Source organism: Camarhynchus parvulus, chromosome 1A (assembly GCF_901933205.1).
Source record: "Camarhynchus parvulus chromosome 1A, STF_HiC, whole genome shotgun sequence".
In the NCBI taxonomy this organism is placed as follows: domain Eukaryota; kingdom Metazoa; phylum Chordata; class Aves; order Passeriformes; family Thraupidae; genus Camarhynchus; species Camarhynchus parvulus.
In genome coordinates, this window is record NC_044586.1 from 4604610 (window position 1) to 4620205 (window position 15596).

The 15596-nt window shown below is 51.2% G+C and overlaps 1 protein-coding gene across 1 annotated transcript in view; it reads right to left on the reverse strand.

Annotated features, from left to right (window-relative positions):
- The window catches only part of LOC115910068 (cat eye syndrome critical region protein 2), a 93672-nt gene extending 80306 nt beyond the window's left edge, over positions 1–13366 (reverse strand). Inside the window, exon 1 of the mRNA XM_030959888.1 lies at positions 13184–13366. The gene's annotated coding sequence lies outside the window, so the exon portion shown is untranslated. The remainder of the gene's footprint in view (positions 1–13183) is intronic.
- Between the last annotated feature and the right edge of the window lie 2230 nt (positions 13367–15596).

The following is a 15596-nucleotide window of genomic DNA, read 5'->3' on the forward strand; positions in this document are numbered from 1 at the left end:
CCACCACCTCACATCCCTTCTGTCCTGCTCCCAGCTGCACAGGAAGGCTTCACTCTACAGAGCCTGCAGAGTGCCAGGCTGTTGAGGGCATTGCCTGGGCACTGCCAGCTGAGAGATCTGCTGAATATGTGGGGCATGGCTCTGCTATGGTCCACATGGGAGAAGAGGCACACAGCAAAGCCATTACAGCACTGAGAGGAAGCCAGAAACCCTCCTCCCTCCCCCATGCCAGAGCTGCTCCAGTGTCATATGCAGTTATTTCCAGCCTGGGGAGAAGTGCAAGGCAGCAGCTGTCACACGAGGCAAGGACTTGCCCCTTTCAAACAGGGATTTCAGGACTAAATGACCCATTACAACTAACACAGCTGCAAGAACTGGGACACTTCCACACAGCCCAAGAGGGGCTTTGGGAGTGGGGGAGGAAGGCAGGAGACAAGCAGAGGGTTAGGATCATGCTTCCAAGACCTGGTGTGGAGTCTTCCACCCCTCCACCTTTTAAGCATTAGCTCAGCTGTCCTCTTCCAGTTGCTGCTGTTCAGCCTAAGCACAGCAGGGTGGGATGTGCACCCGGACACACACCTCCCCTTCCTCACAAACCACTCCTGCTCAGACCCAGCTCAAACTCCCTTTCCCAAACAGCAGCACTCACTACTCCAGTACAGCACGGCTGCTTTGTGCATATCTGCACACATCCCAGCTTCTAATTAGCTAGCCCAGGTTTATCAGAGGAGCTGCAGCAGGATGTGGTTGAGCAGGACCAAACCATCCCAGCCTCTATCCAAGGAGCCTGGCAGATGTTGCTGCCCAGGCTCCAGCCTGCTCTGCTGCCTCTGTACTTGTGCGTGTCCTCACTGCCAGTTTAAACACTAACTCATCTTCAATTGCCACAGCTGCCAGCGTGTCTTCGCCTCTCTGAGCTCCAGATCATCTTCCTGATTATGTTTCCCCTCCCATCGGTGCCTCTCCCAGGGAAAGGGCGGAGCCTCCAGGATGCTCACACCAAACAGCGCTACTTTTAAGTCACCACTCCAAAAACAAACACGGAGAGAATCACAAGAGGAAGCAGAAAAATTGTGAGCAGTCCCCAGCAGCCAGCCAGCCAGCTGGCTTTCTGTGAGAATGCTCAAGTGCTGACACTTTTTGTTGACCCTTCTTATCCTGAGTATATCCCATGAACAAGAAACAGCGCTGCTGAGAGGGAAGAGACACATCTCCCTCTCTTCCCTCTGCTGACTACAGCCATTCCAACTGAAGGAAACCGGTTAGAGCAAGAAAGTCAGGCTTGGACAAGCACAATGAAGCATCCACTAATAATCAATCCCTTCACAGCAGTCTCCCTGCCAACTGGCTAAGGACTAGGCAATGATTATAAACTGTAGTTGCTACTCCAAGGAAAAACAACACAACATCATATGGCGGCCCTTAAATTCTGAAACCAGCCCTGCTTACAAATAAAGACAAGGCTTTCTAACTGCCTCTCCCAAAAAAACCTCAGCCCTGAAATCCAAAGCTGGGTTCATCCCATCTTGTGTTTCACTAGTCCCAGAAAACCCCAACCAACCAAAAAACAATAAAGCTTCCATCATTAAAGTTAACAGAAAATTCTGGAAGTGCTGGGAGGGTGAGTTTAACACCCCACAAGATGCTATGGTCACCCCTCTCTTGCTGGCATCCCACTCACTACCTGAGGAGGGGTGCACAGGAGGGCCTGGCCGGGCAGGGCTGCCCCAGCACTCATTAACCAGCACAGATGCAATTTGAGCCCCAGCACAAGGCCCTGAAGTGGCCACCTGGGGACGTGGCCACCTGGGAACCCGCATTCCTTGACAGCTCTGCCGCCCCACACATTCCAGCCCCCTCATCCCCGGGCCCTGAAACCAGGTCAGGGAGGCACAGCATGACCTGATCCCCACCTCTGATAGCGCCAAGCCCTGTCCCATCGCCTCCTGCCACCCTTGCCACAGTCAGGCCAGATGTGCTGCCTCCCCACGGCGCAGAGCAAGGATACAGATACCCATCCAGGCATGTGCAGGGACACCCTCTCAATGGCACAGCTATTTGCAGAGCAGCCATCATCCAAAACTTCCCAAAATGACAAAGCCCAGGCATTTGGCAGGTCAGATGTTTACTACAGAGAGCAGTTTGTTCCACCAAGGGACTCGAAACACCCTCCCAAATTACACATTTCCCTTTAGGGGATGCCACAGCAGCTGGAATCAGCTTCTCACATTCCTTAATAAGCACTTCCACTGGAGAGCAGGGTGGATGCAGGGCATCAGCTGCAGTTAGTCATGACTGAGAGCTGGGCTCCCTTTCCCCATGCTCCCAGCACTATCTGCAGTCTAAGAATATCCAGCACCACCCACTCTGCTGGGGCAGGGGGAGTCAAGTGGTCCGAGCTCCCAGGCATTGCAGGTCTCCCTGCTAGAGGAGACTTTCACTGTGCCTCCCCCAAGCAGCAGCCTTCAGTGGGGCCCCTCGATAGCTGGTTGAGATCCTACAGATCATGGAAAGATAATCCATTGCACTACTAATGCACTACTGCAGCTGTCCATGGAGAAAATCCCCTTTCAACCAAAAAAGGCGCCCCCTCAAGCCCTTTGATCCTCTCCAACTCACAATTATCTTAAGGGCAAAATAGTCTTCAGTGCCTCTGCACCTTGTATCAGACTGAAAGAAAGGAAATCAAGACTGCTATTCCCTGTTTATTCTACATGGCTGCCCTGTCCCACAAGGCAAGCTGCTCCAGCCTCTTCAGCACAGGCAAACAATTCCTGATGGATAGATATCTGCATTGCTGGGTGACCAGAGCCACAGAGAAACCTTTTTCTCTGTGAGAAATCTTTTTGTTTTGTTTTTCTTTTTTTAGAGAAAGACAGAATTTTCTCAAAAAGAATTTTGCACTGCTCTGGTTTTGTGCAAGACTCTCAGCTCCAGTGAAGTTTAACTGATTTCAGCTGCACGTTCAGGACTGACCGTGGAATAAACAATTTACAGGCTCACCACCTAACTCCAATTTAAAACTTTTCTAACCAGAATGTTCAGTTGAAAAAAGAAATGTATCAAGACTCTCAGCTCCAGTGAGGTTTAACTGATTTCAGCTGCACATTCAGGACTGACTACAGAATCAACAATTTACAGGCTCACCATCTAACTCCAAATTAAAACTTTCCTAACCAGAATATTCACTTGAAAAAAGAAATGTATCAAAGCTTGATACAACCCAAAACCCTTTCAGGGAGGGTCTTACTGATAAGGTTTCTTCGCCAGGTGCCTTCATTGCTGCATGACCTGTTGTTACCTGTGCAGTTCACTCCACCTGCTACCCAGGGCTGCAGTGCGATAAGCGTTTCTTTCAGCAGAAGTGTCAGCTATAAAAAGCCCTTCCCCTCCCTGCTGCCTGTTTCCATTCCTGTGCCACTGCTCCAGTCATGCTGGTACAACCCTTTTGTGGGGTTGTGGAGGGAGCTGGCTGGGGGAACTGCTGCTGGGGAGGCACAGCTCGCTTTAGAGAAGGTTTTAATCCGGGTGAGCAGTTTTACTGCTGGCTGTGACAGTGGCAGGAGCTGCTGCCATGGAAGGCAGGTTGAGAATCCCTCAGGTTCCACCAGACACTGTTCATGAGTCCACACTAACAACACAGGGGAAAATAAGGCTTGTGATGGCCAGCTCTCCAGTGAAGAAAAAAATATGAAAGAAAAAAAAATCCTTCTCTAATGCTCTGAAATCCTATTAATTTCAGAGGTACTACTCTTTATATAATGATTTTTAGAAAACTCATCTAAAATTCCCAACAAACTATTACTTCTTGTGCACATTTCTCCATCAATCAACCACTAATAAGCTTTGAATTCTGGACTGACACAACCTGAAGCAACAGCAGTGCCAGAGCCTTGGACAGGCTTTCCTAGAGGGAGTGCTCAGCATACTTGGCCACTCCAGTCATCCCAAACATGTTTACATGCCAGTGCACACGTGTGACCTGGGAAATGCACGGGACACAAATGACATTGCCATTGCAAGAGGAGGGTGCAGTAAAGAGGAGAAGCAAAGGGAAGCACTGAGAAACGTCACAGGCAGGGACATGCAGGGCTGCCATTTTCGACGCTCAGATTGGGAACCCTTCTGAAACCAGGAGTCACTTTTACTTACACGTGCAACATATTTTGCATTTGAAAATGCATTTCGCTTCCACAGAGAGCTGTTAAGGCTGTGTATTTATGGGACACGAATAGACTAGCATGGTGGGCCAGAAAGGGTTAGGCATAAGTGAGGTCACAAAATACCACAAGAAAGCATGGAAAGGGTCTTTTTCCTTGCTTATTTTTCAGTATTTGAACCTTTCCAGAACACCAGAAGAGGGAGCCTTTGACTCCTCTCCCATGCTCATCATTTGTTTTATATTAGCAACAATGACAAGCTCTATTAAGAGTCAAGCTCTTTAAATGAACTCTCACCCTTTGCCTCCTAAAACAAACAAACAAAAAAACCCAAGCAAGAAAAAAAAAACCAAAAAAACAAAAAAAACCCCAACCCTCCAACCACAACCCTCTATGCCTTGTGTTATGGATATATAAATATTTTTGCTGCCACACAACTCCCTACATACAGGGCTTACCAGAAAGGCGAATACTAGGTCTGCCTTCCAACCCTTTGGCCATACAAAGCTCTGGCCCCCTTACAGCAGGCTTAGCTGGAGAGAGACAGAAAATTAACAGCTTTACCAAACAGGAGGAAAAAGACCCTCCAGAGCTCCTTTTACATCCCCAGCCCCAGCAACCAGAACTAAACTACAGCTAGAGTTTCAAGAGCCACAGTGGATTGACCTGGCAGCTTGCAGCCACCAAAAGCAGGAGGTCCTGCTCCCACCACAGACCTAAAACCCCCACAAAAACCCAGCCAGCAGCTGGGATGCTGCCAGGAAAGGGGCAAACCACAGAGTCAGAAGCGTGGCTGAAGCGAGGGCTTGAAAGGGAGCGAGATCTTCTTTCTGGCAGCCAAGATCTTTCTGGCAGCCGGCAGCCCCCAGGAGCAGAGGAGCTTCATGTTTCACTGCCCCCTCAGCAGTGCAGGCACCCTCCTTCCCACCAGGCTGGATGTGTGTGCTTGACCACACTGACGTAAAAACCAACAGAGACACCCCCTCTGTTACTGAACCACGGTAAGTTACTGCAGGGAAGAGCTGAACCTGTGTAAAGGCACCCAAGGGTGAAGAGCCTGCACTGTTTAAACCAGACCAGCCCTAAAACCACACCAAACTGGTGGCCCAGCCCAGGACAGGGGTCCCTGAGGACCATTATGCCCCTCATGTTTCAAGTAATTTGGTGTTAACTTTACATACTGCCTCCCCCAGCCAGCTCTCTGCACTCCTACCATGGATAATACCAGCAGCTTTGCTTTTTCAGTGGAAAGCTGGTGTTTTAGCTAAGCATTTATAGTATATAAAGAGTTTGTCAAGAAGTTGAGCCAGCACTGAAAGGCGTTGCCACATTGGGCTGCAAGACCACCTCAGAGCAAAGCAAAGACCTTGACTGCCATCAGCTCCTAGCGTCGAGTTCTTCCCCCCCTCCCTTGCAAAGGTAGTCTGTAAAGCCCTCCCCAAAAAGCAGAAAAATGAGTGTTCTGGCAGTAAGCAAACTGCACTCTCCCCACTTCTCCCCATCAGCTGTTTTCTGTTCCTCGCACAAAAGGCTGCAAACCCCTCCTAATTGCAGGAGCCTTCCACCTAACAGACCCTGCTCCCGAGGCCCTCCTCCCCAGGAACTGGGGGAGAACTGGGGCACAATAGGAAGGAGACCGGCTAAAGGGAATAGATCTGTTAAATTAACGCATTTTCTGTCAACCAAATCAGCTGCCCCTAGTGCTATTGTTGGTGAAACAATGGAGACCCCAGGAATGGGCACCCATTAAAAGGAACAAGCCTGCTGAAAGGATACACTCTGAGGCACAGCCTTGTGTGTTTAACAGGATTCTCTACTGTAAGGAAGGAGGAATCACTAGGCTGCATTGTTCCCACCACCACAGCAGATGCTGTTGCTTCTGGTAACGAGGAGCAGGGGGGGGGGGGGGATTTAAAAAAATTCATACATACCTACATTAATGTTTACATGATAAACTTTTTAATTCAGGAATTTTAACTCCTTGGCTGTTGTCATTTCTACCCATAGCTCTCTTCTGGAGGAGATTTTTGCCTGAAAGAAGTCTATGAAAGCATCCATTGCCATTACAAAAGTTAATTCTTCACCCTTCATGCAGGCACTTAACAGATGCCAGGGGCAGAATGGCACAGCTCTGCCGGCATTATGCACTGGGAGAGAAAGACCACAGTTAAGCAGGTCTACATATAAAGCTGCAACACTTTATAGGTGTTACTTTTAGCTGCTTTGGTTAGAGCAAATTCCACAAGGAAAAACTTTTAAGGACCGATTTAGATGCACTGTGCAGAAGTTTAAAATTGGTTGGTTGAATTGGCACAGGTTTGTTTGTAGTACTCGAGTCTTCTCAAACAAAGCAAACTGCAAAGTCATATTTAAGTTCCTGCACAACTATTATGTTCTTTTTCCTAGTGGGGAAAGACTTGCACCTGATTATCTTAAATCGGTCTGAAAATAAACTCAGCTTAAACTGTTAAACTTGTGGGTACACAAACACTTCAGCTAACACCAGGCATGATTTTCTGTGTCAGCTGTGCCAGCAGAAGAATTGCCTATACTAACACCACATAAAATCTGTAATATCAGGCTCCATGTGCTCCATCAAATCTCTGAAATTCTTATCGTGCTCCTCCTTCCCTTCTGCCTTCTACTGCTACAGTCATTCCCCAACTCCCCTGTCACCTAACTCAGATCCATTCAAAATGTTGCTGTCAAAATAACCTTCCTTATCCATTGTTCAGACACCCTTTGGCTTCGTGCAGTCACCACTTGTTTCTTTTCACAGGCTTAAGATAACATTTTAACTCATGTATCAGCCTCCTGAACTACCTATTCCTTTTTTTGTTGTGGTTGTTATTTTGGGGTTTTTTCTGGTTTGTTTTTGGTGTGGGGTTTTTTTGTTTGGTGTTTTATTGGTGGTTTTTTTTTTTTTTTTTATCCAATTACACTAGAGTATCATTATATAAAAGGTAAACACTTGTGTAAAAGTTTAAGATCTACAGTTGGGAAAGATGTGACTTGCATTTGAAATGGAAACTGCTTTCCAATTTGCAGACCACTTGAAACAACAGCTCTGAGAAGTATCTCTCTGCCTCCCCCTCCATTAATCTCAATGAACTCTAGAGCCCAGCACTGACATGTAGAGTGTTAACGATTCTATTGCACACAGAATAACTAAGACAGCAAAAGCAGCAATGCAAGAAGTGGTGCTGGAACAAACATGGGGAGAGGGATGGGGCACTGCAGCGACTGCACCAAACAGCAGATGGGACAGGTAGAAAGAAGAATAAAACCAGTATTGGTCTTTGATTTTGTTTGGTTTTTTAAACAACAAACACTCAGCTCACATCCTCTGCTCTGATGAAGCTGATGCTGCCCAGGGGAAGCAGAGCCATCACAGAGTGACCTTAGCGTACAACCCAAATTCACACAGTGGTCCATAAATGGGTCTCTCCACACAACAGGACCAACACTGTATTTTCATATATGTGAATTCCATAATCTTTTCCAACCCTGTCTACTGTCTGTACAGCACCTCTTCCTGCACTGCCAGTTACCCTACCTTTCTTCAGATAATGTGTTTTTTTCTAAAGCAAGGTGCTTCACATGAGAGGAAAGTTTTAGCCAGCAGATCTATTGTTCACTGTTGCTTCAGTCCCTGTCCACTCCCTTCCACTTTAATGTTGCCTACTGTGATCAGGCAAATGGCAGGAGGGATGGACATCCCAATGACTGAACTATCCTACTGAAAAGGTATTTAAACTCAGAACTACCCTCAGTGAACAGAGCTGACCTTCACGAATTCACCAACACTTTCATCAGCTTGCAGCACCTTCTTGCTGCGTTGATCTTGCTTAGATTTTAAATTCTTCTGATCAGAAACCACCATCTCAACTACCACAGAGCAGGATGAGGCACCAGTAGATGTTGTATATGCTGCTGTAATGGCAACCAGAATGCAGCACCAGACCCAAATAGCTACGGAGGGGTGGAGGCTGTACCTGGGTACCAAACCCCACTGTCTGTGTAATTAACCCCGTACAAGCCACTGACAGAACAGGAAGGTTGTGCCATTTTGGTGTCATGGATCACAAGGGACACGCCCAAAGGGCAGAGCAAGGGGACTCACAGAGAATTTTCAGCAGGACTTATCATGATACGACAGCGGAGGTCAGAGCATATTTAGCCATCCTGCCCTCACTAGGAAAAATTCCTTTCAAAGCATGAAAATTCTATCACACTGCTTAACACATTAATTTTTTTTTCCTTTTAAAGCTGTATCTGGCTTGCACAGATAGAAGAAAGCCTGTTCTCTGCCCTCTCCTTCTCCAGCTCTCCCTCTCTCCACACTCTTCCTCCTGCTGGGGGACCCAGGGGAGCAGTAGCAGCTGCTGGTTTCTAACAGCCACATAATATTCCTGACAGAAGGAGCCTGTTCAAGGACCTGCACGGAGATACCACACTAGAGAAGGAAAAAGGTGGGCAAGAGCAGCAGTGCCCTCCCTGCCTGTGGGCGGGAGGAATGTACTTAAAGGCAGAGCCAGAGCCTGAAGTGCTAGGAAGGGGCAAGAGGCAAGGAAAAGCATCTTAAAGCTGCAGTGAAGTTAACAGCAGAGGCAATTTGCCCAAAGGTGCTTTTAAAAACCACAGGAAAAGATTTATGTTTTCCCTGTGTAATGTGGCTTTTTCCCCTTTTCCAAATAAACTAAGTTAACAACAATGTTTTGACTATTTTCAAGCACGTTCTGGAAAGCCAACCCCCCCTCGACCTACCCAGGTAGAAGCTCCTAAATGTTGGAGTCCACAGCTCCTGAGAGCACATGCCAAAGAGCTGGGTGGCCGTGCCACACTGGCTCCTGTCCAGCGTTTTCAAGCTGTGCTGAAATACGGTTGAAAACGTTAAATATTCTCCCAATATTTTTGATACAAACAACCCCCACAGCTGCCAGGAGGACATTTCAGTTGCACAGGGGAAAGGCACACGGCCAGGAGATACTTTGACACGAGAGGTGTCCCACATTACAGTCCTGTCTTGAAGAGGGAAACAAATCACTAGCTATCATCACCTGCACTAACTTGACTGTGGAAAGCATCCTTTCTGTCCATCAAGGCAAAGACAACCAAAAAAACCTGACGTGCCCCACACAGCCACACCTCCTCCTGCTGCAGTGCTGCTGTTCCAGTAAGGACAAACTCCCTGATGCAGATTAGTGTGATGCAGGGAGGCTGGATCAGATGACTCAATGTGGTCCCTTGCAACCTTACCCATTCTGTGATTCTGTGATTTTACAAACCACCAAGAAATACGCCATGACAACCAAGCCAACAGAACCAAAAGACCACTTTTGAAGTAGCACGCAAGTTTTGTACAGCAGATGGCTGACAAGGCAGCCATTTAAAAGGGGAGGAAGGGAAGGAAAAAAAAGCAGCCAACCCACCCCAGAAGGCAGAAGTGCTCTCTGCCATCCTCAGATCCATGTAAAAACACAGCATGAAGCTGAACACGTCCCGAAGCACCCGCTTCTGTCCCACTGAACTTTTGACCTGCTGGCGGTAGCTGAACCCCTCCTGAGCCCATTGCCGGGTGATGCTGCTGCAGCAGAGATTTAAAAAGAGGAGCCCAGGCGCCTGCATCTGCCAGAGCCAGCCTGAGGGCCAGCTGTGCCCACCCCCTCCCCAAACAATGCCCAGAGTCCAGCCTGATGGATGTGCCTCTTTCTCCTCGGACACCCCTTCCCTGCAGTCTCTGGCTATGCACAGGTCCAGCAAAAAGAAAATGAAAACATTTGCTCCCCAGGTTTCTGCCATCCAGCTGCTGATGGCAGCCCCACATCTGGAAGCCTGGAAGGTTCACTTTCTTTCGAGCCAATAAGAAGAGAGTAAAGGGCTTACATTTAAGAAGTGAAAAGGGAGGGAAAAAAATAAAAAAAGAAGAGCTTCATTCTGCCTCTCTAAACTACTAAAGGCCCCAAACTTCTCAAATACCCTCAGCAAATCTGCTCAGCACAGGAGGGATAGGTCCAGATGGTCTACCATTACAGAGCCTTCCAGCTAGCTATGGAGAAACCCACCAGAAGGAAAAAAATATCAGGAGGGAAGGGGCAGGGAGGGAATGGTGGGAAGAAAAAACAAAAAATACCCAGAGCTTTTTTAAAGTGACCAACAGAAGACCACAAATTGGAAGATCAGGTTTTGTCTCATTTGAGGACTGCAGGGATGGTAGCAGTGAAATCTTAACCTGGCCCACCTGCTGAAACAGGAGGGAGAGTGAGAGCAGGGGATATTTGTTTCAGGCAGAATTAAGGCTTAATTAAAACTTCTGCCTTTTGTAGGGATATTGTATGAGTTTAGCACCAAAGTCCCCCCTGGAGATACACTCTTATCAGAAAAACAGCAAGAAAATCGCCACCAGGCAGAATTTAAGCTCAGAGGAGCTCACACCTCCTAGGAAGAAGAGAAAATCCAAGAAGAGACAGCTGCATCCACTGTAAGACCATTCCTTGGAAACACTGGACAAACATTAGCTGTGAAGCTCAAGGGGTGTGAGCAAGAGCATCCTCCAGCTGAAACCCTCTGAGCTTGAGATCTCCATTTTTCCTTCTGCATTCACAGATTCACTCCAAGCACCCGTTTCACTCTGTGCACAAATGGGCAATCACCCCAGGGTTCCTCATGACGGGCAGTAACTTTAGAAGGAAGAGGCATACTCCAATACACTGTTCAGCCCTAAGCACACCTCTCCACAATTACCAAAGCTAAAGCAAGACAACATCATTCACACATGAGCACAGATTCACTTTTTGATGGATAGCTATGGTTTTATTTCCCCCTAAAATGTGTTTTGAATCCTGGCATCTCCACAAACCCCTAGAAGAACAGCCACCTCCATTTTATTCAGACACCCCTGAAACTCAAGCATGTCTCTCTCAGAGGTAGCAGTGAGACCAGCCAGAAGGGGGACTGGTATTATTAGGTCCAAAACCGTGGAAGAAATCCTTTTTATGCAGCTAAATAAAGCACAAATAAAATAAAAAAAAAACAAACAAAAAAAAAAGAAAAAACCACACAGAGCAATATTCTTAGTAAAAAGTGCAACTCCCATCGCTGGCCATTGGTTTCAAAACATGAAATTAGTTTCAAAACATGAGCAAGCTCTTTGTGCAAAGATCTGTTCCCAGATATCCCCAAACCAGCGGTGAGAGTGGAACAACCACACCAGGCAAGAGGTAAGGAGAGGGTGAGCTTCAAGGAACAGCAACTTTTGAAACTGCTTGTGCTGAGCTGCTCTCACGCTGCCGGAGAAGGAGATTTACTCCACGTGCCCGAAAGGAGCAGAGCTCTGACAGCCGCATCCGTCCTCTGGCAGCATCCCGATTTTAACCGCAATTTCCACCGACCCTCGGACAAACGCCATGCTTTAAACCCCATTTCTGCCAAGGGCTGCCGGCCATCCACGTGCACGGAGGGTTTTTTTTGGATAATGTTTTCGGTGTGCTGCTTCTGCTCCGCAACACCCCCAGCACCAACGTGCCCGCACTCCTCCTCCTCCTCCCGGGTATCCCCCCCCAAAAAAGCAAGTTAATTTGTTCCGAGTGATGATGTTAACTCCCCCAGCCTAAGCGTGCTCCGGGAAGCAAAAGGGGAGCCCACATTTACTTCATTTGTGAAGCAAGCCAGATGCTAATTGCCTCCAAAGGTGAAAGGCTAGTGCCTTGGCCCTTTTATCATTGTAAATTCAGGTTCCTTCAAGACTTTACGCTGCTGGGCCCGGAGAGCCTCCCCCTTTAATGGTTTGGCATCAATAGGAGGGGGAGGGGAGTTCTCTTTCGCAAGAAGTTGCATCATTGAGAGATCTTATCCCCTTTCAAGATTTCGTACCGCATAAGGGATTCCCCCTCTTCAGAAATCCACATCCTGCTCGAGGAGTTTTGCTCTTTAGGGCTTCGCGCATCCCACTGAACTTTTAAGCATCTTTGGAATTCGCATTCACGGGGCAATTACTGTCTTTAAAAAACACACGCCACCACGTTATTCACCCGGTTTATTGCCAACGCGCTGGCAAGAATAGCTTTTCACAGCAAGCACAAAAGATTTCCTACCAGGACACACTTTGTTTGTAACATTTGTAGCCGGCGCGCAAAATATTTACGGGACATTAGCGGCGCACACGAAAATAAGAATTGAAATCAAGCAGGAAAAAAAACCAAAAACCAAACAAACTAAAACCAAAACAAGCCACACGAGAAAGTTACAAGGGAAAACGGGTCAGGAGGTGCGAAAGCCGAGAGCGTTCCCTCGCTGGGGCACCGGGGCGGCGGTGAAGGCACCGTCGATGCCCGGCGGCTCCGCGGAGCCGCACAATGAACGGCGCGGTGCCCCGCGGAGCCCTCCGGCCTCGCCGGGATGCGCAAGAAAGGCTCGGCAGGACCCTCCGGCGGCACCGGCCAGGTGGGGACCCCCACCCGCAACAAAAGGAGCCGGCCCGGGCACAGCTGAGCGGGCCGGGCGAACCCCCCGAGAGCAGCGGCTGGTACCCCCGGGGGAGCTGGGGGGTCACCGGGCCGGGCCCGCCTCTCGCCGCCACCATTTTGGGCACGGGGGACCCACGGCGGGCTCCGTGCCGCGTCCGTCCCCCCGCCACCTTTGTGTGCGGACACCGGCCCGGCGGCGGAACAATGCGGCCCGGCGGGGCCGGCCCCGCTGCGCCCCCCGCCGTGCGCCCCGCCGCCCGCCGAGCCGGGGGGCTCCTGCCCGCCGCCGCCCGGGACGGGCGCGCCCAAAGTTTGCGAACGCGCCCGGGAGGGACGGAGAAGTTGCCGGGTCCGCCGCGAGCGGAGCGAACGCCCCGCGCCGCATCCCGGCGGAGTCCAGCGGCTCTCCGGGAGCCGGGGGTGCCCCCGCCGCATCGCGGGGCAGCGGGAGAGGCGTGAGGGACCCGCCGGGCAGCGGGGGCGCAGCGGGAGCGGCGGCACGGACACAGCCCGCGGGCTGTCCGGCGGGACGCGGCACGGCGCCCGCGGGGTTCTCACCTCGATCTCGAAGTCGGGCAAGCGGAAGGCGGTGCGGAAGAGCGAGCAAAAGTGCGCGATGGCCGGGACTTCCCACCAGGAGCGGAGCTCGTCCAGCGCCACCGCAGCCGCCTCCTCGGGGCCACCGGTGCCGGCTACGCTGCCGCCGCCGCCGCCGCCGCAGCCGCCGTCCTCCTCCGGGCACATCTCCCGTGGCCGCCGTCCGCCCGCTCGGTCGCTGCCTCCCTCACTCCGCGGGCGGCTGCGTGTGGTGCCGCCGTCGCTCGGCGCTGCGGCCCCGCCCGCCCCCCGGCGCCACGCCGCTCAGCGGCCGCCCCCGGCGGCCCCGCGCTGCCCCTCGCTGCCGCCCGCGCACGGGGCGGCTCAGGGCCGGCGGGGGCGCTGCTGCTGCCGCTGCCCCCTACCGCGGGCGGCCGCCGCTGCGCGGGCCCATCCTCATCGCCCTCAGCGCCCTCAGCCTCCCCGCCCGCGCCCCGCGCAGGAGCGGCCGCGCCGCCGGGAACAGATGGGCGCGAGGGGGGCCGCGCGGGGCGGGGCGGGACTCCGCGCGTGGGGGGCGTGTCCCGGGGGAGGGAGCACCAATGGGAAGGCGCGATCGGGCGGGGGGCGGGGCGGAGCGGGCCCGGCGGGGCGGGGACAAAAGGCGTGAGGGCGGGGCGGCGCGCTGCCGTGCACGAGGAGGGGGCGGGGCCCGCGCTCACCACAACAACAGGCCCCCGGCGCCCGCCTGGCCACGCCCATCGGGGCGGGGCTAGAGCTATGGGCGGGGCGCTCCCCACGCGGCGGCTCCGCCGGTCCCGGTCCCGGTGCCGGTCCCTTGGCTGGCACCGGGAGCTGCCGGGGATGGCTCCTGGTGCAGCGAACCCCTGGGAATCCCCGAGTGTTTCTGCTCCCACTTCGTGCCTCTGAGTGAGGGAGCCCAAGCGGCGCTTCTTGTTGTCCGCATGAGGCTGCCACGAGGAGCCGGACGCGCTCCGGTGCCCGGGGACAGCTCTGCGTGTCACCCACACTCCCGGTACCCCCGTTCCTCCCGGCTCGGAAATGAAGAGCAACGCTGCCCTGTTTTGAATGGTATTGCGGGAAAACGTTCAGCGACAAATAGGGATTAGTTACCTGCTTGTGGAGCTGCGTTAATGGGCCAGAGTTCCAGTGGAACACCGAGCAGCTGTGACCTCGGGTGCTGTCACTGCAGCACCTGACAAGCTCTCTGTGGGCACCACAGTCCAGCTTCGAAACAGCTGCCAAGGATCACTGTGCACAGCTCTGCCTCAGCTTAAGCTTAGCTCCAGTGAAACCAGCGTGAAACCGGAGTTCAACCACAGTCATGGCCAAGCAGAGATGTGCAGGGTTAGGCTGTGGCTGAGGGCAACTCCTTCAGGACTGCGCTAATCCCACAGCCTGGTCTTAACTAGCGTGGATGCGAGGAAGCAGTGAAATGCCCGAGTTGGAGTGGGACAGCGATATCCCCTTCCAGGAGCAGCCTGAAGCTCCGAGGGTTCAGGCTGCAGATTCAGGTTCACACATTGCAGGTTGCCTGCTCTGTCTCTGACCTGGAGGGAAAGGCTGGTGGCATCACTCAGTGCCATCCTAACACCTGCTGACATAAAGCAGTCTGATTTCAGCGTGCACTTCTGAGATCTCCAGGGTTTCCTCTCCCTTTTTCCACTCAAAATGAACATATCAACAGAGAGTAAGATGAAGGTATAAGCCCTGTGCTGTGTCTCAGCCTGACCAGGGAAAACTGGCTGAGGATGGGAACAAGCTGGTTTAGAGAAGAAACAAATCAAGGAGCAGCAGTGTGGCTCAGCAAGAATGAACAAGCTCTAATTTCATTGCCCTTTTTCCTATTGCAGGATCAAGGGATACCCAGTGAAATTGGAAGGAAGCGAATTTAAAATGGTGCGAGGAAATATTTGTACCATGTGTAATTAACACATGGCATTTGTTACCACGAGGTTTCATTAAGGCCAGGAGATTAGCAGGATTCAGAAAAGGATTAGACATTTATATGGATACCAAGAACATTCATGGTCACATTAGACAGGATATAAATAAATTTTAGAAGGGATATAAACTGTCAGGCTTCAAGGCACAATATAACCACTAACTGATGGTGAGGGATTAGGGAAAAACTTCCCTTGTGGGCGGGTTATTCTATAATTGTCCACTATGGGGTTTCTTGCACCTTTCTTTGAAGTATCAGAGGGTAGCAACTGCTGGAGTGAGAAGACTGGATTAGGAAGGCTACCAGGCTCATCTGGTGTGGCAACTGCTGTGCTCTTTGGGGGCCTGTGAGGGTCACTTGAGAAATGGCATGGCTGAGAGGATGGCACATGAGGTGTCATCAGACCCCTGATTTTTCTTCAGACACAGACCTTGCTTTCCTTCGCTGTAAGCTGCACACAGAAAATAG